Below are 23,845 nucleotides of genomic sequence, written 5' to 3' on the forward strand. Positions count from 1 at the left end.
CTTACATAATTATGTCATTTAGATGCATATTTTTAAGTTAGTTTTGCAGTGGCATGAATGATAGCTCAATAAGTGGAAATGATGCAAATTAGTTCAGGCTATACATTCTCTATATGTGGCATGAGTCTCCCTATGAAAACAAAACAGATGAGTAGTTCATTTAGAAGTTCTCAGCTGTGCACATACAGGATGTCTACAATTCAATCATTTTCTACAGCCAGTGAGAGATTTAATCAGGCACTGAGAAGGAAAAAAACTTTAGGGTTGCAACACATTATTTTCATTATAAATTGATCTGCTGATTACTTCTGGATTAATAGTTTTTCCATAACATTTCAGAAATTAGTGAAATGTCTATTTTTTAGAAGGGGAGTCCTCAAATTAGGGCTAAAACTAATGATCATTTTTAGTATTGATTAATCATTTGTCAATCATAAAAAAACAAGGTAACATCTTAAACTTACTTGTTTTGTTCGCCCAACAGCCTAAAACCCAAATCCTCACAATTAAGAAGCTGTAACCACAAAATGTTTGACATTTTTTCTTAAACAATTATCCAAATAGTTGCCGATTAATTAAAGTTGATTGTTTAATTTAGCTCTACTTCAAATTTATGTTTTTGTATAACAATCTAAAACTAAAAAGCTGTTGTGTTTACTATCATATATGGCAAAGAAAAGCAGAAAATCCTCACAAGAAGCTGAAGCCATATTTTTGAAGTTTTTCAACTATCAAAATAGTTACTAATTAATTTTCTGTTGATAGACTAATTTAATGAATTCACTTTGAATTGCTCCTTTTGTTCGACCAACAATGGAGCAACCCACACACGGCAAAGTCCTGTGAGCTACATATGGTCTTAATGAAATTCCCAGAATGGTTGTCTTCATTGTCAGCTTCACAATTGCAAGCTGAGGCGAGTGAAACTGATCAGAGAGAAACAAAAAGCCAGGGTCTGTCCCTCACTCAGGCACTCGCACCCACATATGTCAAACATCTACATGAGTGATTCCTGGGCTTTGAAACCCCTCAGTTGTAAAGATGTTGATATGCTTTAGATGAAGAGCCAGGATATACGTGGGTGGATCTTGTGTTTGGCTTTTATTGAAGCTGTATGTAAATCTTCAGGTCACAAGGCTGTTGAACAATAGCTTGGATGGTGTTCCAGTGTCTTCATCACAGTTAGGTTGACATTTCTTGATGTCTCTAGCTGAAATCGCTTTTACTAGCTGGCATCAATTTGGAGGGAAAAGAAGAAAGAAAAGGAGCTGGCCTGCCTGGGATTTGTTCAACTGTAGTGTGTAACAACTAGCATTGTTTTTTCTCTTAGCTGAATCCCTCTGCAACACTCCTTTCTTGTTGGTCAGTGTGATAGTCTGTCTCACTGTAACCCTCATGCAAATAAGCATGATTATGAGCGTTCCCTCGACCCCATCAATTCTGCAAGCTTTCTTGATTGAGTGTGGCAGGCGAAGGAGGGGATGGATATAATGGACTCCACCAACTTTAATGAGACAAATCTCAGCTATGGGCTGACATTTTGAAATAGTCCTTATGAATGAATGAGTGTCAGCAGTCACCTTTACCAAAGCTTTCCAGGGATGTCCCTGTAATGATGGAGGGAATTAAAATGGCCTCCGAGGCGGCGGAGATGGGAGCCACAGGATTAGGATGCAAAGCCACGCCTCTTAAATGGGCTCTTCTGCCACACCCTAAATAAAGTACAGCTCTCCTCCGACGACTACATGTTGTTACCCCGAGATTTGATGGAGGGATTAGGGTGAATGTTCCGTTGTTGACCACAGTGCGATTTGTTAAGATGAGCTGTCCCTCACATTAACTGCCCCGCCCTTGCCTTCCTCTCATTCGTCCCCCTTGTGTGTGTGTCTGGTGGCAGACATGGACAAGCTCTGCTGTCATTACAAACTTAATAAGAACAGAAGTGAGATTGATGAGAAAAACAGAGGCATCAACTGCTCTTTTAATTAACTCTTGTCCCATAATGGTGCCGGGATGTAGGCACTGAGCAAAGAATGAGACTTTTCTTTCTCTTTCCACCCCTTTCTGTTTTGTTGCCTCGTACACCCCCGATAATGAACAGCCTTCTGGGACCCAATTACATCCAAGGCTGCATTAGGAGCACAGCAGGCCCAGTGGAAACTTCAGCTGAGTTTCCCCTTATCTCCCCCCTGCCTCCACTCCCTGTTACCCTGCTGGAGATGGCCTTCACTTGATTGAATTTTGAATGTTACACCCCCCCCACACACAATCGCGCCACACACACACACACACACACACACACACACACACACACACACACACACACACACACACACACACACACTGTGTTCTGTAGTCTCCTACCTTCACCAGTTCTGAACCCACATGTGGTTTATGATGGAAGCAGGAGGCAATGTATGCTTGTTGTTGGCTGTCCTTCACTGCTTGCACTGATAGAGTGGCTTTGTATAAAATGTGTAATGGGTGGCGTGAATTGGTGCAATAAAGCATCTTTGTGTGTTGTGTCCCTGCAACATGCAGCATATTCTTGTGAAGACTTGTGAAAGGTGATTACAATCAGTTAATTGTGGTGTTTTTGGACGGCATAAACACTGATGGGATATTTTTTTAAATCGATTTTGTATTGAAGGCAAACTTAATCATTAACATTTTTAGAATGCTAAAACGTTTTTCATGTAACTTTCTTGTTAAAACACAAAAACATACATTTCTTTTTTCTGGGTAAAACAAAAAAAGTTTGTCAAGGACACATGGACAGGTGCCACCACTTTAAATGAATGTAATTCAAATGTAATGCCAATAAGTCACAACCAACACAACCTACTCCAAAGTCTAAAAAGCAGTTGTCATTTAAAACACTTGTTAAATGGTCATAAACCAAACTGTTAGACAAATTAAGACTAGGCATAACCAAAGTTATTACAATTCATCCTCTGAATGTCTGTACAAAATGTAATGCTAATCAATTGAATAGTTGAGATTTCATGGTAATCCATCTACGATGTTTTATTTTGGACCAAGCAACATTGCCATCCACACCATTAGCGTGACTCAAAATCCCCCTGAATGACACTGCAGGCATATCAGGCATTTTGGAAAACAAATGATTTGTGTTAACATTCTTGTACAGAGCATTCACAGACACTTTACTAGAGCCTGGTAGGCCTTTGTGGGATATGTACTGTATGTGATGGCTGAATGTCTTTTAGATGGGGAATGCCTCTAAATGTAATGCTTAGGGACATCCAAGGCATTAATAACAATTATTGGTGTTCTTTAGTCTCCTCAGACACCTTAAGTTTGGCGTATTGACTGCTATGCTGAAAAAAATGTTGCCTATTGATCTGGTCAAGGCATAAACCGATGGTGTCCTCTTCCTGTAAGTCTGGAATTAATCCTTACATGCTGCCAGTGAGTGAATAACTCATGTACTAGGACCCCATGACTGGAGAGCAACCTCATCGCCTCTCTGTGAGCTCACGGTATATTCTCAGTGATGTTTTCTGAAAAGTCAAACAAAACAAGGGATGGGCACAACCGAATGCATTGAATTACAGCATGCTGCAAGAAAAAGAGAAAAGACAGTAGCTGCTCCAAAATGTATCATTCACTTCAACTCCTGCAAGATCATACTTTCAATAACATTTGAATAAAACAACAACAACAACAATTAAATTGAGTTTTTTGGTTTGTATGAAGTAAAATGGAATTTTACCAAACAAAACAGATAGAGTTTACTTCTGTTAGTAAATGCAACAAATTTAAGAGGGTTGCAGCATTCTTACTGGCCCATTGTCTTATCCCTAACCAACACTTTGTGTATACTGTACTACCATGCTTGTCTACCTCCCTGTGGACTGTACGGTTACTAACAGCTCATCCACTATTGCTTAGGGGTCTTATTTTGTTCTAGAAGAAAGACTTTATACTGTCAAACTCAGACATCCCATGTGATTGAAGGCCGATGGGCATGGAACTCTCAGAGCTGCCCTCAAAGCTGCAACAATGCTTGCTTTCACACAGCCAACTTGTGGTGGGTGGAGCGGAAGAACAAAGGCAGACTTGTTAGGGTTTAGATGCCTTTATTATTCTTTTATTTGGCTGCAATTTCTCGTCTATCTGCACATATTCATTAAGATTTTGGGACTAGGAGTAGTTACTGTATGTGACTCAAAACAAATCAAGTGCTCCACTTTTGCAGAAATCAACGTAAAGAAACTTAATTATAAAATATAGATTAATATTCCTACATTCTGAAAGTGTAATTACAGTCACATCTGGCCATCTAAGCACATACAACAAAAACACATCTGTTAAATCATCGAATAAGACTCCAAACTCAACAAAGACACAAAATAACAAAACTGTAATCTACACTCAAATAAAGTTATGGAGTGTAGTAAGTACAGTGAAATTACTCACGAAACTTGGTGAGGTTTAACAAATACTCCTTATATGTGTCTTAAGTGGTTATCATTAACAGACAAATGTCCGTCCCTGGGCTCGGGAAAGGTGGCATCCGCCCAATCAAAGTGACTTCCAAATTTGCTCAGGTGCTCTCTCCTGGGCCTGCAGAAACTCTCCAACTCTGCATGAGTGGCTGCTGGAAACACACAGGCTTGTTGGCAACCAAGACTCCTCATCTGTTAGCTCTCTGCTTGACTAATCAGCACAGAGCGCAGCTAAAGCACAAGAGACTTCATTCAGACAATACATGCAATGAATTGACGATCAAAGAGCATTAAGAATGCTACAAACAAGGGACGTTACAATGCACTTAATCATTATTTTTGTTATAAAGCAACGAGATGATGCTTAGACGGCTGATGGTTAGATTTCTTTTGAATTCTCTGAAGGTAGCTTCCCAAAGTTTGACAAAATAACTCTGATGATGTCATCAAGCGTCTAATGAAAGATGCAATTAAGTTGTATTATGGAAGAAGTAGGATCCAGCGTTTCTGGAGCTTGACCCATACTCGGGACTAAAAGTCAATCAAAGCCTTTGCTTTAATTGACCATTTTTTCTCATCCAACTTTATGGAAGTGGAAAATGGAAATTGCTGGAGTCCCACTTAATCAAAATAATAAAGTTCTCAAATGTTAAACGCTGTTGACCTGCATCAGTACAATCATTTTTAAAGTTTATGAACCAAGGCATTTCCGTCTGTACCAAGTTCCAATACCCAGCCCTAATGACGCCTCATATGTATGAGGTTAGTGACCTCAGCCAATCACACCCTTTGAATTGACCTACCAGTGCACTGAGCAGGTTTCCAGCAGCTGCTGTGTCACTGAGGCCTGGTCGATATACAGTAGCTGGGGGGAGAAAACATTGACTGTCAGCTGGCAAAACCACAAGGGCTAAAATCCTGCTATAACAATGCTGACCAAATCCCCAATCAGCAATCACTTGTCATGCTCTTTTCTGTGTCAAAACACTCCCTTATTACATGATTGATGGCTTTTTTATTTGTAAAACAGGTCTCTAACCAGATGTAAATTCTAACAGAAGTCAAATTTGCTCTGCTTATTCTGGCCAAGCTTCCACAGTTTACCAATCTCTCTTAAGCTTCTTGTTGACCACGTCTGCCAGCTTTGTGTAAACAATTGGCTTCTTAGCAATTCCAACAGCATTGTTAATGCCTGCCCTTTTGTGCTGCTCAATTCCATCGGCATAAACAGAATCACATGTGCAACATTATTTTCTAACACAGATAATTAGCCGAAAGAAACAATCCAGAGTATGAATAATAATGTGCCTCGGTAACATTATAACTTTTAAGCATGGGAAAAGGAGGGATTTGAATGCCAAGGGAAATGAGCTTATCAAATAAAGCTTGAAAATGTGCAGTGAATGAAATGAGTCAATCATTTTAATGTGAGATGGGAGCCCTGAGGAGAATAAATAAGCAATCGTCACATCATGCAGGGAGAACAAATGAGCATGGTACACAATTAGGCAGGGTCACATTCTGCCAGAGCTGTGAGCGAGGGATGGGCTAATGAGTTGTGTGAGCGAGAGAGTGTGTCTGTCTGTTTGTGTGAATGTGTATAGAAAGAGAAAGAGGACGTAAGAGATGAATAGCTGATCCCTAAGCCCTCCAAATTCTGATGTACAGACTAAGACAGCCAGACACACAAGAGGCAAGTCAGGCGAGAGACAAAGACAAAAGTAAGAGGGGCTGGTGAAGAAGAGGTTGGCGATCAGTCGGCTTGGCATCTGGGGCAAGTAGACGTGCAGGCAGAGCAATGGGCAGGTACAGCAGTCAAACAGACAAAAAGAAGAAAAGTGCCTCAGAAGGACTAACTGCACAGAGCTTTCAAAGGCGACTCATAGTTATTAACTATTCAATCACATAAAGGAGAGCTGAAGGCGTGAAAGGTTGTGGACCGAAGCACTTTTGCTTCAGCGCATTAAGAGCCTGGTCCAGCATTCTTGCTGCGTGAAAGAGAAATAGATTGCCTCCCAGGAAGATGACTGCTCAAAGGAGTTGGCTTTTTCCCCTTAATAATAGCAATCTGCTGAGAAAATCTAATCCCAAGTACCATACACTGAATCTAGATAACTTCTGTCCAGAAAAGCATACAATATGAATTTCATTTCATTCCCTGATATACAAATAAACAGAATAACCCCCCCCCATCAATCAGGGGACGTTCTCAAAGTAAGTGAACTGGAAGAGCAAATTGCTAATGAACACCATGCTGCTAAAAATGCACATTTAAAAATGGCATTGTGGGTATGATGTAAAAGTGGTTGAAATGAAAATACCATTCTTCAGAAGAGCGTAAAATTAATTTGATCATATAGACATGGGTGTCCATGACCCGTTCAAAAAAAGGAAAATCTTAAGTGAAACTCTCACAGTTCGATAACCTGACATATACACAGCAACAAACCAAGCATGAACACTGTCCCTCGATTGAAGTAATAGCTCCATCTTTGGCATTTAAGTCAGATATGGATGCACCCTTTAAGCCCCCCGCTCTCCTTCTCGCTGGCCTAATTCCCCCCTCTTCAGCGGTGGATAAGAGGGATCAGAAATCCATCCATATGCATGGCCAACTATCTGTAGAGGAGATGTCAGGTCTCAGCCTGGCCAGAGTTCTGAAAGTACTGGTAATGACACTTAATGAAAGCTAGGGAGCTGAGCTCTGAGAGGGAAAGCCTGTGCTTGTGCTCCGCCAGCCCCCACCCGGCATCCAGACCAGGCCTTCAGATGCCATAAATAAACAAACGTACTGCTTGAGAATAGATGTGCCATTTCCCTAGCTTCTCTCATGCCATTTCATGCACTTATTTATCTATTTATTATTATTCCCTAGGTCTCTGGTTTGCTTTCAGCCCACCTCTGTAGTCCTGGCTCCCTGCAGGTTTTTCAATGTCCCAAAACATTAGCTTGACTTTGCTCCAGTCACCCTGCGACCCTTAATGGGCTGAGTTTGCATCAGCTCTGCACTGGTCTCCACAAATATACATACACAAAGAGCTGTCGGAACACCGTAAATCCGGCAAATATTTAGAGATGTCAGATATCCTCTAATTAGCAATCACACTGCTTACTCCACTTCCTCTAATGGATTAACAAACTTGACTAAACCCCTTCTAGCCCTAGTTAAGCTGTCATATTTTCAATTGGACTGGTTTGGCATACAAAGGAGCACTTGTGCCTCTGGTGATGCAGGTGATACGGCTGAAGCTGAGAAGAGAAGGGTGAGGAGGGCACTTTGGTTGCAGCGATGCCTGTGTTGAGAAGGGGGGTGAGGCTCAAAGTAAACAGAAGGAATGAGGGGATAGAGAGGCTCTTCTTAGCACAAGCCCCTAATCAGTACAGTCAACACATGGCAGATTGGGTTCACATCCTTTTCCCCTTGCTCTCGCTCTGCCTCTATCCTTCCACCACCAAAATGTATCCCTTCAATCAGCCCCAATTTCCCTGCTTTCAATCTGAGAGGATCTCAGATAGGAATGTGTTGCAGGCAAATGCCAGGTAACACAAATCTGGCTTACTTTGAGGCAAGGTGGTATTGGTTGAGAAAAATGAGATGGCTTCCACTGTGGGACACCAATCCACCAACAAATAACCCTTTCTCAAGCAACACACAAAATCCACATTTTATTTAAAACAACTTTAGAAGTTTCCATGGTGGTTCTTGAGTAACATGCTCACTTAAAAGTGCCCCATGTGGTCTAGGTGAACACTAACAGCAAGTAGCATTTATCTGTCTGTCAGAGGAGAGCATGTCCTTGGGTCAGTTGGGTGAAAAGTTTGCCAACTCTAGAGGCTTAAACTGTGCCAAGTAGGTGAGACCTCTTCCTTTGCTGCACCATGTGCTTTGATCACAAACTCCCTTTGCCACCCTCAACATCTCCCAGCTAACTGCACAAATGTGTTAACAAGCTTTAGCCATCAGTAGAGGCTGGGCCACACAGGTCGGAATGACACAAGCCGGCGAGTGCAGAGTCGAGCAGATTACAGTGGGGGTCATCCTGGGTGCAGGAGGAGAGAGTGCTAAACATGGTTGTATGTAAAGGAGAGGTTCTGCTCTGTGAGATAGAGAGACAAAATGTGCTGGGGCTGCATTAGCAGAAGGACCCAGAGGCCCAGAGACCCAGAGGAGGAGGACTTCAAACACTGATGTTCAGGGCTCTCAGGCTGCTGATTTCACAGCCAGAAAACACAGACCATTAGTCACACAAACACACTAAGGCCTATGCTAATCCCACAACAAGCAAAATCAACATGACAGCCGATAAAATCCTGGGAGTTATGCAGCAGCTTTGCTTTTCAGTGATACTGTCTGTGATGTGCTGGTGAGTGTTTGTATTGACCCGTGTTTCAGATGAGCCACTCCAGAAACACTCACACTCTGTCTGAAAGCTCACTGCTTTGTCACTGACACTGTCTCTGGAGTTGGCCAGAGCAAAAGCAGAGAACATCATCTGAGTCACAGAGATGTATATCTAGAGGCTTGTATATGGAGCTAAATCAGGGCCAAATGTTTTGTTAATTTGAAAAATATATATATAGTTGAAAAACTAAAGCTTGAAATTGAAAATTTAAGTTTTGGTCTACAACTTGAAAAATAAAACCATGTATTCAAACTAAAAATAAGTGCACCAATTTTTCTTTCAGTTTGAATAAAATTTAGATTAAATTCTGGAATTATTTTGAATAAATTATTAATTATCATTTTTCACTTTTAGATTTGTTTTCAGTTCCACATTTCATGTTTTCACATTCAAAACTTCTTTTTTTTACGGCTTCAAATCTTTTTTTTCAGTTTCAGATCTGTTTTTCAGTTTCAGATCAGTTTTTTTCAGTTTCAGACTTTTGGCCCTGATTTTGCGTAGGGGGCGTGGAATTATGAGTGACAGCCTAACAAAGAAGGCAGAAGACTCTCCTCAGTCATGTTGCCTTCAGGAAATTGTGTTACTGCGAGAACTATGACTGAATGCTTTCTATCCACCATATACATGTGATTTTTACTAAACAAACTGATGATAGTGACAAAGTTCTATTTAAAGAACTGTTTTGGACAACACGTGGTACCAATAACACTATAAGAGCAATAAACTGTGCCAGATTGTGCAGTTCAGCAGGAACAATGACTTCTCCCACTTCCACGTACGACTTTGAATGTATGCACCACAGTATTCACTCGGCAGTCAGCATGACGTCCGCTCCGCCAAGGCAACCCTGGCGCCAGTGCAGAGGTAAGACATGTGAAAGATATTAGCATTTTTGAAAAGATACTTTGGGACATTATCCCCGCAGTGGCATTTTTTTGTCATTAATACAAAGGGAAAATAGGTGGACAGCTGGACAAAGCTGGAAATGAAGCATACTGATAACTTCAACTAAAGGATGTTTTCTCGCCTCACAGTTTTCCTTGGATTGGGGTGGCACCTAAATCATGGTTGCAGCTGCCGTGGTTTCACTCAATGCCCTGTTGTGCCCTACTACGCTCCGCAATGCCCCGCTACGCCCTGCTATGCCCTACTATGCTATGCCCTACTAACGCCCCGCTACGCCCTGCTAAACTATTGGCGCTTACCCACTGCTAGTACCAGCTCTACTCGGCTCAGCTCAACTCGGCTCAGCCGCGGTGCACCGGACTCCTTTTTCCATTGCAGATTTAGTACCGCCTCATGTGTGAGGTGGTCATAGCGACGCCGCAGGAAACTGCTGTGACCTAATGCGGCACACACACAGAACGTCGAAGGTGTGTTGTATTTGATTCTCGGCATGTGGCTGTTGCCACAGCCAGAAGACAAATTTTGTTTCAAAAGAAGCTGGAGGCAGCAAAAAAAACACCGCTGGCTAAACTATTTAAAAATGGCGGGTTCGTTCAGGACACCCCCGTCTGTAGCTAGCAATGATGACGCAGTGTTTAGTGACGATTCTCTCCGACCGCTTGGAACCTCGACGGAGGTCTTACTAAAAAAAAGTACCTTTTGGCAGGTACCAGGGACTTTTTTTCATAATGGAAAACCAAAAAAGGCAAGTAGAGTTGAGGTGAGTCAAACAGGTACCATGTAATGGAAACACGCCGTATGACTGTGACCCTTGTTCGATACCCAGTCCAGGCTGGGCCTTTTTGTGTGGAGTTTGCATGTTCTTCCAGACTTGCTTTGACTTAGTATACTATGACTTTTACCACTTTTTCTCGACATAATATACTATGACTTTTTTATCACTTTTTTCGACATACTATACTATGACTTTTTTTCGACATGATATACTGACTTTCTTCAAAATGCTATATTGTTACTTTTTATCACCTTTTTGAACATACTATACTATGTCTATTTTTGACATAATACACTATGACTCCTTTAATAACTTTTTTACATGCTATACTATGTCTTTTTTCGAAATGTTATACTTTTTGACATACCATACCATGACTTTTTTAAGACATTCTATACTATGACTTTTTATCACTTTTTGGACATACTATACTATGACTTTTTTTTGACATACTATACTATGACGTTTTCCAACATGCCTCTGATTTTATTTTATTTTTTAAACATACTATAATATAACTTTTTTATGTCTTTTTCGACATACCATACTATGACTTTTTATGACTTTTTTTTAGACATATTATACTATGCCTTTTTTGGACATGATTTACTACGATTCTTTCACTTTTTTCGACATACTGTACTATGACTTTGTTATAACTTTTTTTTGACAGTATACTATGACTTTTTTATAACTTTTTTCGACATACTATACTATGACTTTTTTGAACATGCTTTACTATGACTCTCACTTTTTTCGACATGCTATACTATGACTTTTTTTTTTAATCACTTTTTACGACATACTAGATTGTGACTTTTTTGAACATGCTTTACTATGACGCTTTTCACTTTTTTCAACATACTATACCATGACTTTTTATCACTTTTTTCAATATACTATATAATGAATTTTTTCGACATGCTATACTATGACTTTATTGGACATACTATACTATGATTTTTTTCCGACATACTACACTAATTCAACATACTATACTATTACTTTTTCACATTTTCGACATAATATACTATGACTTTTTTCACTTTAGTGTATTGGACCTCAAAACATTCTGTACTATGACTTTGTTATCACTTTTTTCGACATACTATACTATGACTTTTTATCACTTTTTTCAATATACTATATTATGACTTTTTTCAACATGCTATACAATGACTTTTCATCACTTTTTTTAACATACTATAATATTACTTTTTTTTGTCACTTTTTACAACATACTATACTGTGACTTTTTTTGGACATGCTTTACTATGACGCTTTTCACTTTTTTCGACATACTATACTATGACTTTTCATCACATTTTTAAACATACTATACTATGACTTTTATATCACTTTTTTCGACAAACTATACTGTTACTTTTTTGGACATGATTTACTATGACTCTTCACTTTTTTCAACATACTATACTTTTTTTTATGTACGTTACTATGACTTCTTACGACAACAACTTTGTTCCAGTTCAGATAGCTAAGAGTCTGATTGGAAGACAGAAGGTTCGGTGTACTAATCTTATGTTTCAGTAAGTTTTCATGTCCAATATACTATGTGAAAGAGACAAATATGACAAAAACATAAACTTTCTGTCATGTCAGTTAACTTGGGGTGATAAGAGTGTGTTTGGCAGTCGAGTGTTCAAATCTGATATTTTTCAGTAAGTTTTGAGGTCCAATATATTAAGTGAAAGAGACAAGTATGCCAAAAACATAAACTTGTGTGTCAGGTGAGATAGCTTAGAGTGATAATAGAATGACTGGAAGACAGAAGGTTTAGTGTTTGAATGTTACATCTTTATTAAATTTTGAGGTCCAATATACTAAGTGAAAGAGACCAGTATCCCAAAAACATAAACTTGTGTGTCAGGTCAGATATGACTTTTTTCGACATACTTTACTATGACGTTTTTTTTATCACTTTTTACGACATACTATGCTGTGACTTTTTTTGGACATGCTTTACAATGACACTTTTCACTTTTTTCGACATACTATACCATGTCTTTTTATCACTTTTTTCAATATACTTTACTATGACTTTTCATCACTTTATTCAATATACTATACTATGACTTTTTTCGACATGCTATATTATGACTTTTTTTTTATCACTTTTTTCAATATACTATACTATGACTTTTTATCACTTTTTTGACATACATATATACAGTTGTCATGGTATACCATGACAACTTTCAAATTTTTTTGACATACTATACTGTGACTTTGTTATTAGTTTTCTTTTTTCTTCCAGATTTTTTTATCGCTTTCTTTCGACATACTAAATATTACTTTTTTTTATCACTTTTTACGACATACTATACTGTGACTTTTTTTGGACATGCTTTACTATGATGTTTTCCATCATGCCTCTGATTTTTTCAGCTTTTTTAAACATACCATAATATGACTTTTTTCGACATACTATACTATCACTTTTTTTGACTTACTATACTATGACTTTTTATCACTTTTTACTACATACTAGACTGACTTTTTTGAACATGCTTTACTATGTCTCACTTTTTTCGACATGCTATACTATGACTTTTTTTATCACTTTTTTTGACATACTATACCATGACTTTTTTCGACATACTTTACTATGACTTTTTTATCACTTTTTAGGACATACTATACTGTGACTTTTTATAATTTTTTTCAATATACTATATAATGAATTTCTTCGACATGCTATACTATGACTTTTTTGGACATACTATACTATTACTTTTTTCACGTTTTCGACATACTATACTATGACTTTTTTCACTTTAGTGTATTGGACCTCAAAACATACTGTACTATGACTTTTTACGAAATACTATACTGTGACTTTTTTTGGACATGCTTTACTATGACTCTTTTCACTTTTTTCAACATACTATACTATGACTTTTTTCGACATACTATACTATGACTTTTTTAGCACTTTTTTCAACATGCTATACTGACTTTTTTCAACATACTATACTATGACTTTTTACTGGCTTTTTTCAACATATTATGTTATGCCATACTCTACTTGGTGGCATGGTGGCTCAGTGGTTAGCAATGCGTTAGCAAAGTGTTTGCGTGCGTGCGTGTGGTCAAAAACTGTATGTGCTTCCGGGGCGCACCTGAGGAACAAAAGATTGGTTCCTATTTACACCAAGTGCACTAATTGGCTTTTACAGCCCGTTTCCCAGATTTTCCAAAGTAATTGTTGCATCAGTTTGCTGTTGATCCTTCACCACCAATTTTGATGAAACCTGCACTTTTTGCTTTGGTTGACAGTCCTTTGCAGGCTGTTTGTTTTGTGACAATAGCCACTCATTTTGCTGTGTTTTCCATGTTTTAGGCTCATATTCATTTGCCATAGGGTTGAGAGTGTTGAGTTGTTCTAATTTCCATTTTCCCTTTCAAAATAAGAGTTCATTCCATTTGATGATGCATGAGAGGAATGTTGTCCATCAGCTGCCTTCAAAACTGCCAGCATAGCAGTAGATGCAGCTAACTGTTTCTCAGTTGCATTTTTCTCCTCTTTATTTGAAACTCCTTTTCCTTCAACACATGTAGCTCCTTCAAAGCTGCCATATGAGCTATTACTGCAGCCCTCTCAGCTGCTGCTTTAATTTGTGTAGAGGAAGTGGTACTTGATTTGTTACTGATGCTGCTTTTGGATTTACCCACATTGGAAACACTGTGGACTTATGTTATCCTGATCACCATCATCAATATTAGCATTTTCAGAAACATGTTTTTCAACCCACTTTTGCATGTTGGCAATAAATTCATCATTGAACATATTTTTGGCTTTAAACCATGTTTCATGCTACCTTCATGTAGCGCTACCTTACCTTATCTCGGATTGCACACCTTATTAAAAATCATTCAGACACTCTAGCTCCCCCTATTGCCCATCTAATCAACCTTTCAATTAGACACTGCCACATTCCTGATGTCTGGAAACATGCTATTGTTAACCCCCTTTTTCAAATCTGGAGACCGTCATGAAGCAAGCAATTATAGACCCATAAGCATACTACCCATACTCTCAAAGGTTGCTGAAGTTGTCATTACACAAAAGACAACTTATCTTAGCAGCTGGAACCCTGGTCTACACCAAATGCAATTTGGCTTTAGAAAAAAACTACTCCACTGAAACAGCTAACTTGCATCTAACAGAACAAATAAGATTGCGGTTAGACAAGGGAGGAGTTGTTGGCGCTATTTTCTTAGACCTGCGTAAAGCCTTTGGTACAGTAAATCATGCAGTCTTGATCGCTAAACTATCTAACTTCAACTTCTCATCAAAAACACTGTCATGGATGTCATCATATTTATCAAATAGGATGCAGTGTTAAAATCAAGGATGTGTGCTCCAGTTATATGAAATGCACAATGGGTGTACCCCAAGGATCTGTGTTAGGCCCCTTGCTGTTCAGCCTCTATATTAATGACCTCCCACAACACTGTCATGGAGTAGAGGTACAATTGTATGCAGATGACACAGTCTTATACACTCATGCAACGACAGCTCAGCTAGCAGCTGGGAGACTGACTAAAGCTATGGAAGGTGTGACTGAGTGGCTTGATCAGTCCTGCCTTACCTTGAATGTTAGCAAGACAAAAGGGATGTTCTTCACCAAAACAAATAATGTACAGTACATGCAGACATTCTTATTAGAGGTGAACCCATTGAAACAGTGAATTAATGTAAATACCTTGGTGTCATTGTAGACTAAAATCTTAATTTTAAAAGCCACATCAAGAAGATGACTAAAACAAATACAATCTGGCAAATTTTAAACAGATCCGACCCTCTCTCTCCATGGAAGCTGCCAAGATATGTATGCATACCCTCATTTTTTTCTCACATTTCTTACTGCATCACCTGTTGCGGGCAAGCTCATGAAACAACCACCAAATTTGTACAATCTTTGTACAAGCAGGCTCTAAAAGTATTTGACAAAAAGCCATTCAAGCACCATCATTGTAAGATTATGGAGAAACACAATTTCCTTAATTTTGACCATTTTAGAGTTTTTTTCAAATCTGCGCACAGTGTACAAAATTCAACATGGCTTGGCTCCCACCTGTTTACATGATTTTGTCTATCTCCGCCCTGTTAGCTCTGTAAGATCTGCCAGAACAGCCTCCATACATAAGTGCACTGTACCCTTCCATTATACAACTTTTGAACAATCATCATTTTCAGTTAAAGCCATCACTCAATGGAATGCTATTCCAGACAACATAAAGACCTGTAGTTCCATCAGAAGCTTCAAATTTCAATTAAAACATTATTTAAAAACCAAACAAACTCTGCAACCACTAACATCCTGCTTTTTTTAAACTTTTATTTCCTTTATTTTCTTGTTTTTCAACATGGTGCTGAACAGGCGTGTGTGTCTGTGTGTGTGTGTCACAATGTGCATTATATTGATGTAGTTTTTGTGATCTGTCGTGTTGTTTTGTTAGATGTTGTCATGTTTTTACTGTTGGATTTAAATTGTGCCCTGCCTAGGGACGGCAGATGTAAATTAGCCTAAGGCTAACTCTGGTACAATGCATCAAATGGCAACATTTATGTTAAAAATTGTACATGGTCCCTAACTAATAAAATGAATAAATAAAAATAAAAATGAACAGCTGATGTGATTCAGTCGGCTACAGCTCCACAACTTCCCCGGTAGCGTTGCTCATCTCTGGCGCCCAGTGCAGCAGATGAGCGGTTTCTGTAGCAAAGCGGTCCCCTCTCCGCCGTCCTGATCAGCTGATTAACAGATGAGACGCAGCAGTGGCGAAGCACTCCACACACACTCCGCCGTCTGCTCCTGTCTCATTGCCGGTACCAAAAGTGTGGAAACACGTCTCCAAAACACATCCTCCAACACGTCTCCACCAAGCAAAGAGTTTTTGACTTTCAATGTAGAGGTTAAGCCCAAGCTTTAATCCCCTGAGGTGCTGTTCCATGACTAGAGTTATTGACACAATTTTTTTTACCTTTTTTGATCAATGAAAGTCCAAGTCATATTTGCAGTTAAAACCATTGGTTCCATTTATTTCGATTAAATCTTCTTTTGTTTTTCAGACAAATTACTGCTTGTATGTGTGTGTGTGTGTGTGTGTGTGTGTGTGTGTGTGTGCGTGTGTGCATGTGGTCAAAAACTGTATGTGCTTCCGGGTTGCACCTGAGGAACCAAAGATTGGTTCCTATTTGTACCAAGGGCACTAATTGGCTCTTACATATACTATGACTTCATCACTTTTTTCGACATACTATACCAGGGGTGGCCAACCAGTTAGGTATAAAGAGCCACAAAAAAAAACGCACCATAGCAAAAAGCCACACAACACATGCACGTCCACACTACAACAGCAACAGTGTCTTCCAGATCTAATGGCAGTCATTATACATAGCAGGTTTCATAGTTTTTTTTCTCACTTAGATTGACTCAGTGGGAAACCTGACAGTCTTTGTTATCCACAATCCTTTTCAGGTCTTGCTTGAACTCGGTTGTGGCCACTCGAAGTAACTCTCTCACTCATTTGTCACTAAAGGGGCTTTCAAACAGTCGGATTCAGTAGTGAAAGGGTTAACGAGGAAGGTGATCTGTGGCCGCTGTTTTTCCTCAGGTTGCAGAATCTGTCCTCAAAACTGTGCTGCATTATTTTCCATTTTAAAATAATTGGCAAATGTATTGGCAGATGCATTCAAATGTGTTTGTTTTTTTTACTTATCTGAAATACTGTATGTTTCAGAAAAGTTAAAAACAACAATCAACCAATGACACAGCCCCCAGCCACACAGTAAGAGCCTCACAGGAGCAGGCAAAGAGCCGCATATGGCTCAAGAGCCACAGGTTCGCCACCCCTGTACTATACTGTGACTTTTAAATGGCTTTATTCAACATACTATACTATGACTTTTTAATGTTTTTTTTCAACATACTATGCTATGATTTCAACAAATGCAATTTAGTAGCATGGTGGCTCAGTGGTTAGCAATGATCCAACTACACCAGCAAATAAGCAGTGAAAACTGTAACCCTTGGTTCAATAACCAGTCTGGGCTCAGCCTTTTTGTGTGGAGTTTCCATGTTCTTCCAGACTTTTTTTCGACACACTATACTATGACAATAGTAGGACAGCTCTGACCTGAAAGGTAGGAGAGAGGGGGAATGACATGCAGCAAAGGCCAGCAGGTTGGAATTGAGCTGGCAGGACTACATGGGATGCATGCTCTACCAGGGGAGCTACTATACCATGACTTTTTTTTAATCACTTTTTTCAACATACTATGCTATGACTGTTTTCAACGTACTTTATTTGGTGGCATGGTGACTCAGTGGTTAGCATTGCTCTGACTAGCACCATCTAGTAGACACTGCAGAATCTGACCAGGTTTGATCCCCAGTCCATTTTGTGTGGAGTTTGCATGTTCTTCTAGACCTTTTTTGACATAATTTGACTTTTTTATGACTTTTTTTAACATACTATACTATGGCTTTTTCATGGCTTTTCTTCTTCAAAATACTATGCTATGACCACCCGCGGCGCTACCATTGGGCCCGGGTGGGCCTGGGCCCACCCATTTTAGGTCCGGGCCCGCCCATTTTGACCCAGGCCTATAGTGAGTAGTGAGTGATTTCCATTCTAGCATTCCATCCAATAAGCAGCCCGAGAAAAGCTTTGAGTGAAAGCTTCTCAGCCAATCAGCGGCTTCTACCCCACGTGTAGACTCTTAAGCCTGCTCACAAGCTGCATCGTCACCAGCAAGTGATCCAATGAAATGAATGACGTTGGCGCGCAAGCTTTTTAAGCAAGCTCAATGAGACAGACACAGAGGTAGCTATTAGCTAATATGAAATGCAAAGCAAAGCAAAGCAGCTTGTTTTCATTTAAATTCAGCAAGAAACGCTCCGAGGAGCAGGAGGAGGAAACTCCTGCCATTTTAAGTAACACGGTTACAAGTGACGAGTTACCATCCTGCTCGGCTGCCCTCTCCCCATCAAGTCCTCCCGTAGCCAGCCCCTCACACCAGCAAGGCAAGTAGGCAACAGCTAACGTTTAGCCGGTTTCCGACCAAGTAGTTACAGGAACCTAGTTATAGGAAAAGTCCACTTCTAAACAGATCTACTAACTACTCTCCCCCAAAACCGTTATTTCCAATTGCATTCACACTGGCCAAGTGGCCATAGGGACAGGTAGGAGGGGTAAGGGAGTGATGAAAGCATGGCATGACGGTCTTTATAGCGTTAAAATCAGAAAACAAATACACCAAAAAAGTATGAACTAAATACTAAATCTAATGTATATAGCATATTTGTCATAATTTAAACAAGTCTCCCGAAGAGATACGGGTATCTTTCTCTCCCCCGCCTTTGTCTGCTGCGCTGTGGACGTGTGTGTGTGTGTGTGTGTGTGACTGTGTGTGTGTGTGTGTGTGTGTGACGGCCGGCCAGCCGCAGGACACGCTTGTGGAGTTTAACTCCGAAAAGACAGTTAACCACAGGTTCCCATTAATCTTACGATGGACATGTGTTGTGATATTTAAACAAACGAACTGTCAACGGCTAAATAAAAGCCTCTTATTTACGAGACCGGTCTGAGAGACCTCCAGCTTACAGCGGGGTCTCTGAGCCTGACTGGCTGAGTGACGAGCTAGCGGCCCCGGCAGGCGCCTGCTGGCTGTCGCCTCACTTCATGGAGCTTCTCAACTCCGAAAACTAATTGTCAATTGGCAAATTGTCAATTCGGCATCAATTTTCGCAAGACTGCCTATATTCGAAATCTAAACAGTTAATTTCTTGACTAAAACGTTGTCATAAGTGAAATTAGTGATGAATAAAATGGCGAAAATTGTCCCGTTGTTGGTCTGTCTGTACCGGAAACCCGACCCTCGTTGACCTAGGTTCCTATGCTGAAAAGGGAAAAGAGAAAAGACCCTTCCCTGAAGTAGGAGCTGAAAGAGTTACAGGAACTGCGGCCAGAGGGACTTAAAAATCCCCAAATTGGTCCAGGAACACGAGAAAAAAAGGGTTCTAGGAATTTTATGTTCTAGGAACTGCAAAAATCCCTCTGGTCGGAAAGCGGCTGTTAACGTTAGTGTCTGGCTGTAATAATTCCGTTTCAGTCTTTTTGTGTATTGAATGTTCAAAAGAGATAAATGAAGTTAGGCTTACTGCCAAGGTGTATGTCTTTGTCCGCTTCAGCACTGAGCTGAGGACAGCCACACAAGAGCCACACAGGTAGGCTACTGAGTCGCTGTCCTCAGTGCCGAAGAAAAGCGTTGAAACGGAGATGAAGGGGAACCCGGTTTTTTTTTTGGCTTATTTTAACTGGCCCATCCAGTTTTCTGGAGGCCCACCTACAATCAAAATCCTGGCGCCGCTAGTGGCTATGACTCAAGGACGTGCACAGACATTTTGGGTGGCAGGGGCTCAAGGAAAAAAAGGCCTAATAGTTAATTATTATTAAACACAACTCTGACTACTGTTGGTGATTTCCTCCTCTGTGTCCCCCCTTTCGGGACAATGTGTCTGACGTTCATTTAATCAGTCAAGCATCGGAGTTTCAATATCTGTGTATTGAAACTCCGATCTTGACTGATTAAACAAATGTATTTGATTTTATCTTATCGTCTTATTTGGCTCTTGCTTAGGAAAACAACTGATTTTATTTCCCTTGTACAATTGTTCAATAGATTTAATAAATACTCAACAAAATAATCAGTTCACACAGAGACCTTTGAGTATTCACCAGGTTAATCAAAAACAGCAGAGGAAACTCTGCCACAATGTGCATGTTTATTATGCTACTAGTTTCAAGTATATATTTAGAATAAGTGACAGCACTAAGGAGAGGGACATCGTTTCACTAAGAATTTGTTTATTTTGCAAATGGCAATAAATTATTTTAACATTTAAGGGGGGAAGACTCTTAAATCATTAACTGGGCCTTGTCAAATGTATGCATATTAGCACATTTTAATTAGTTAACGCCTAATTTACATATCAATGTGGCGATTGTGATGACAGATTTTACTGTAGCTGTTCACCTGGAGTGTCTCCATTAAGTACAGTACATTAGCCTGTACGGCCATGATGCCTCTGCTAACTTATCACAAAAGTTAGTAGCTCATGTTAGCAAGACAGAAGTTAACTATTTGTTTTGTCTTTAGGATAATTAGCTGTAAACTCGAGGCACTGGCTGCTTAGTCTTTTGTTCATCACCACTCACCTCTACACAAGCCAAGAAAAACTTTCTGGGGTAGGAGCAGGAAGGGATTGCTGCCTCTCTGACCCATCCAGGCTCAGCCTTTTTGTGCAGAGATTGCATGTTTTTCCAGACTTTCTTTGACATATTACACTATGTATTTTTATTACTTTTTTCGACATACTATACTACGACTATTTTTGACATACTATACTATGACTTTTTTTTATGACAAATATCAAAATGTTCAGCTCTTCAAGGACATTTGTGTTTGTATTCAACTTTTTTTTTTTTACCATTTATACTTTTTAAAATATTAATCTTTTTTCTTTTTACATTGAAAGTCAATGAAGCAATCTACAAATCCTCTTCAGGCTTTTCCACTTCGAAATGCTACTCCTCCCACATACTTTTACCTACAGATGTCATTCAAATTTTAAACTATTCACAGAACTTTCAGCCATTAGAAACTGATTAAGCTTTTTGATATCTCTTACAGTTTTTGTGTTATCACTGTTTAAGTTTAGTGCTTTATGCTTCTTCTGCGTTTTTAAGGGCTGCTCAGTGTGGGTGATGTCACAGCTATAGTGCACTGGCGAGAAAACATTGTTTTAAAACTTTCTCTCATGGCCACAATTCTTACTTCTCATACACCATTTACATGTCAAAATGTAGATATACTTTTCTACTGTCAGCCAATGTGCTCATTTAAGCAATAGGACTTATTCATTTGTCTCTGTGAGCTTCCAAATGACAAGAGCCACAAGCATTCCTTCATTGACAGCCCTTGTTAATATCCTTGACGTTTCTGGACGAAAGCACAGAGTACCAGTTTTTCAAATGACTGATATGCCCACTTTAAAAAAATGTATTCTATGACTGATATGCCCACTTTAAAAAAATGTATTCTATGTATATATGTGTCTTGAGTGCGTTTACACCTGTACTTATGCAGCGTTCCAGACACAATTTTTTGCCCATAAGTTACGACTTCAAGTCACGACTTGATAGCGTTCCAGACAAAGTCACCACAAACCCTTCTAGCTAGCACTAGCTAGCAGCTACCTAAAGTTGACGTTAGCTAGCGCTAGCTGATACTAGCGATTTCTAGTCGGCGACATATTTTGGGCTTCATTTAATAAACATAACCTGTAGTAGTACACAATCGTATGTGTATTGTTTTGATTACAATGTGCAGAATTACTTTACGTTGCCTATTTATTTCTATTTCTCACCGTTAATCACCGGCGTCTGTATAACATCAACAGGGGTCGCCATTGTTGTTTATGTGTGTGTGATGTCAAAAACTGTAACTGGGAGTACAACGATCTAGTACGAGTTCACGAGTAGTAAGTTACGGGTTTGACTGCCGTTCCAGGGCACTTTCACGGGTAGAAGGTTGTGAAAACACGAGTTACGGGTTGCCTGGAACGCAGCATTTGGACGGTCTACTTGTGGTCCGATCACTCAGAATTTTAATACCAGGTCAAAACAGGGCCTCTCTCTACATATCTATATGTTTATATTCTTTCTCTGTCAATATGTCTGTCTGCTGTAAAGAAATAGTGGCGCAGATAGGCAAAACATTTGAACCCGTTATTTCTTACTCTTACCGAGTGCTTGCTCGTGGGAAATTGTTGGGTCTTTGTAAATTATAGAGTGTGGTCTAGACCTACTCTATCTGTAAAGTGTCTTGAGATAACTCTTGTTATGATTTGATACTTTAAATAAAATTTAATTGAATTAATTCTCTGGTCATGCAACTGTTTAGAAAGATGCAGAGTTTTGTTTCTATACGTCGGGTAGAATGAATCTATCTCTGTTAATCTAGTTTGTTTGGTTGCTGCTTCCACGGCTGTAGCACATTGTTTTTGCGTGTTTGCGTTTCATGTCTGGCAACCCGGGTGTCAAAATGGGCAGTTGACAACAACACACAGGCCAAAACAAAAATAGACATTCTGTCCCGGAATGGAAATTTCGAAGGAGAAAAGCATAGCATAGCATAGTTGTTAGAGAAGATAGTCTTTTAACTTAGCATGTTTCCTTAATATCTGATGAGATATTGTGGTCCGTTTTTGATTTAATACAGAATATCAGTAAATATATTACATATTGGACCTTTAATAATGCAAAATGTTGACATTATGCTTAAGCATAAGGCTTCTGTTTGTGTGATGGCCTAACATATATAAAATGGTAAGGTAAAATTTGACATTGCACAAAAATATTTGTCGATTTTTCAAGTGACTTTGTCATCTGTGTGCATACCTGGATCTCCTCCTCTTCAATCCTCTTCTCATCAAGTTCAGCTGACCTCAATTTGCAGAGCTTCCACACCCTCCTGCAGGTGGATTCACGCATGCACGTGCACACACACACACACACACACACACACACACACACACACACACACACACACACACACACACACACACACACACACACACACACACAGTGCACTGTATTTCATATACTGTTGCATTTGAGAGTAAAGCACATAAATATAACTATCCTCTGTCTACTTTCTCTTTCTTGGCAGAGATGGATGATCTTCGTGCTTTGCTCTTTTATGTTCAGTGCCAGTTTTTCATTTGCTTGCCTGCAGCAATGTACGGATATGATAAAATGTGCATTAGCTATTGTTGGGATAGAAACCAATTACTGTGCAACTGCAGAGAGACCTCAGCAGTAATATGGTTTGTAGCAAGGCCTTACTTACATTCCAGGACCAACTGGTTGACAGTGGAGAGCATCTTGTGGACACGAGAGCTGTCTGACTGAACACAAAACCTCTACCTTGGACTGGAACAGAGAGGGAGGAAAAGAGTGACAGGGAGTACAGAGACATTGGGAAGTAAAATATAAAAAAAAGCATGTCTACAACATACAGTTGCTGCTCTACTGTGCTTCAAGATTCAAGATTCAAGATTAACTTTATTGTCCCACATCATGGGAAATTTGTCTTGGGCACTTGACCCATGCTGCAGCCATAGTAAAAACAAATAAACACAAACAGCATGTACAAACAACAGATACTGTACAATACTTCTGTTTTTACAGACCCA

General features: G+C 39.5%; 1 long non-coding RNA gene across 1 annotated transcript; it reads right to left on the reverse strand.

The window, feature by feature from the left end:
• Positions 1-3,004: 3,004 nt before the first annotated feature.
• On the reverse strand, positions 3,005-23,587 carry LOC116034043. The gene is made up of 3 exons (XR_004100960.1): positions 23,500-23,587; positions 23,049-23,121; positions 3,005-3,524 (listed from the first exon to the last, which is right to left on the reverse strand). It is a non-coding gene; the product is annotated as an uncharacterized LOC116034043 (long non-coding RNA).
• Positions 23,588-23,845: the final 258 nt, after the last annotated feature.

The sequence above is a fragment of the Sander lucioperca genome, chromosome 3 (assembly GCF_008315115.2).
Source record: "Sander lucioperca isolate FBNREF2018 chromosome 3, SLUC_FBN_1.2, whole genome shotgun sequence".
NCBI lineage: Eukaryota > Metazoa > Chordata > Actinopteri > Perciformes > Percidae > Sander > Sander lucioperca.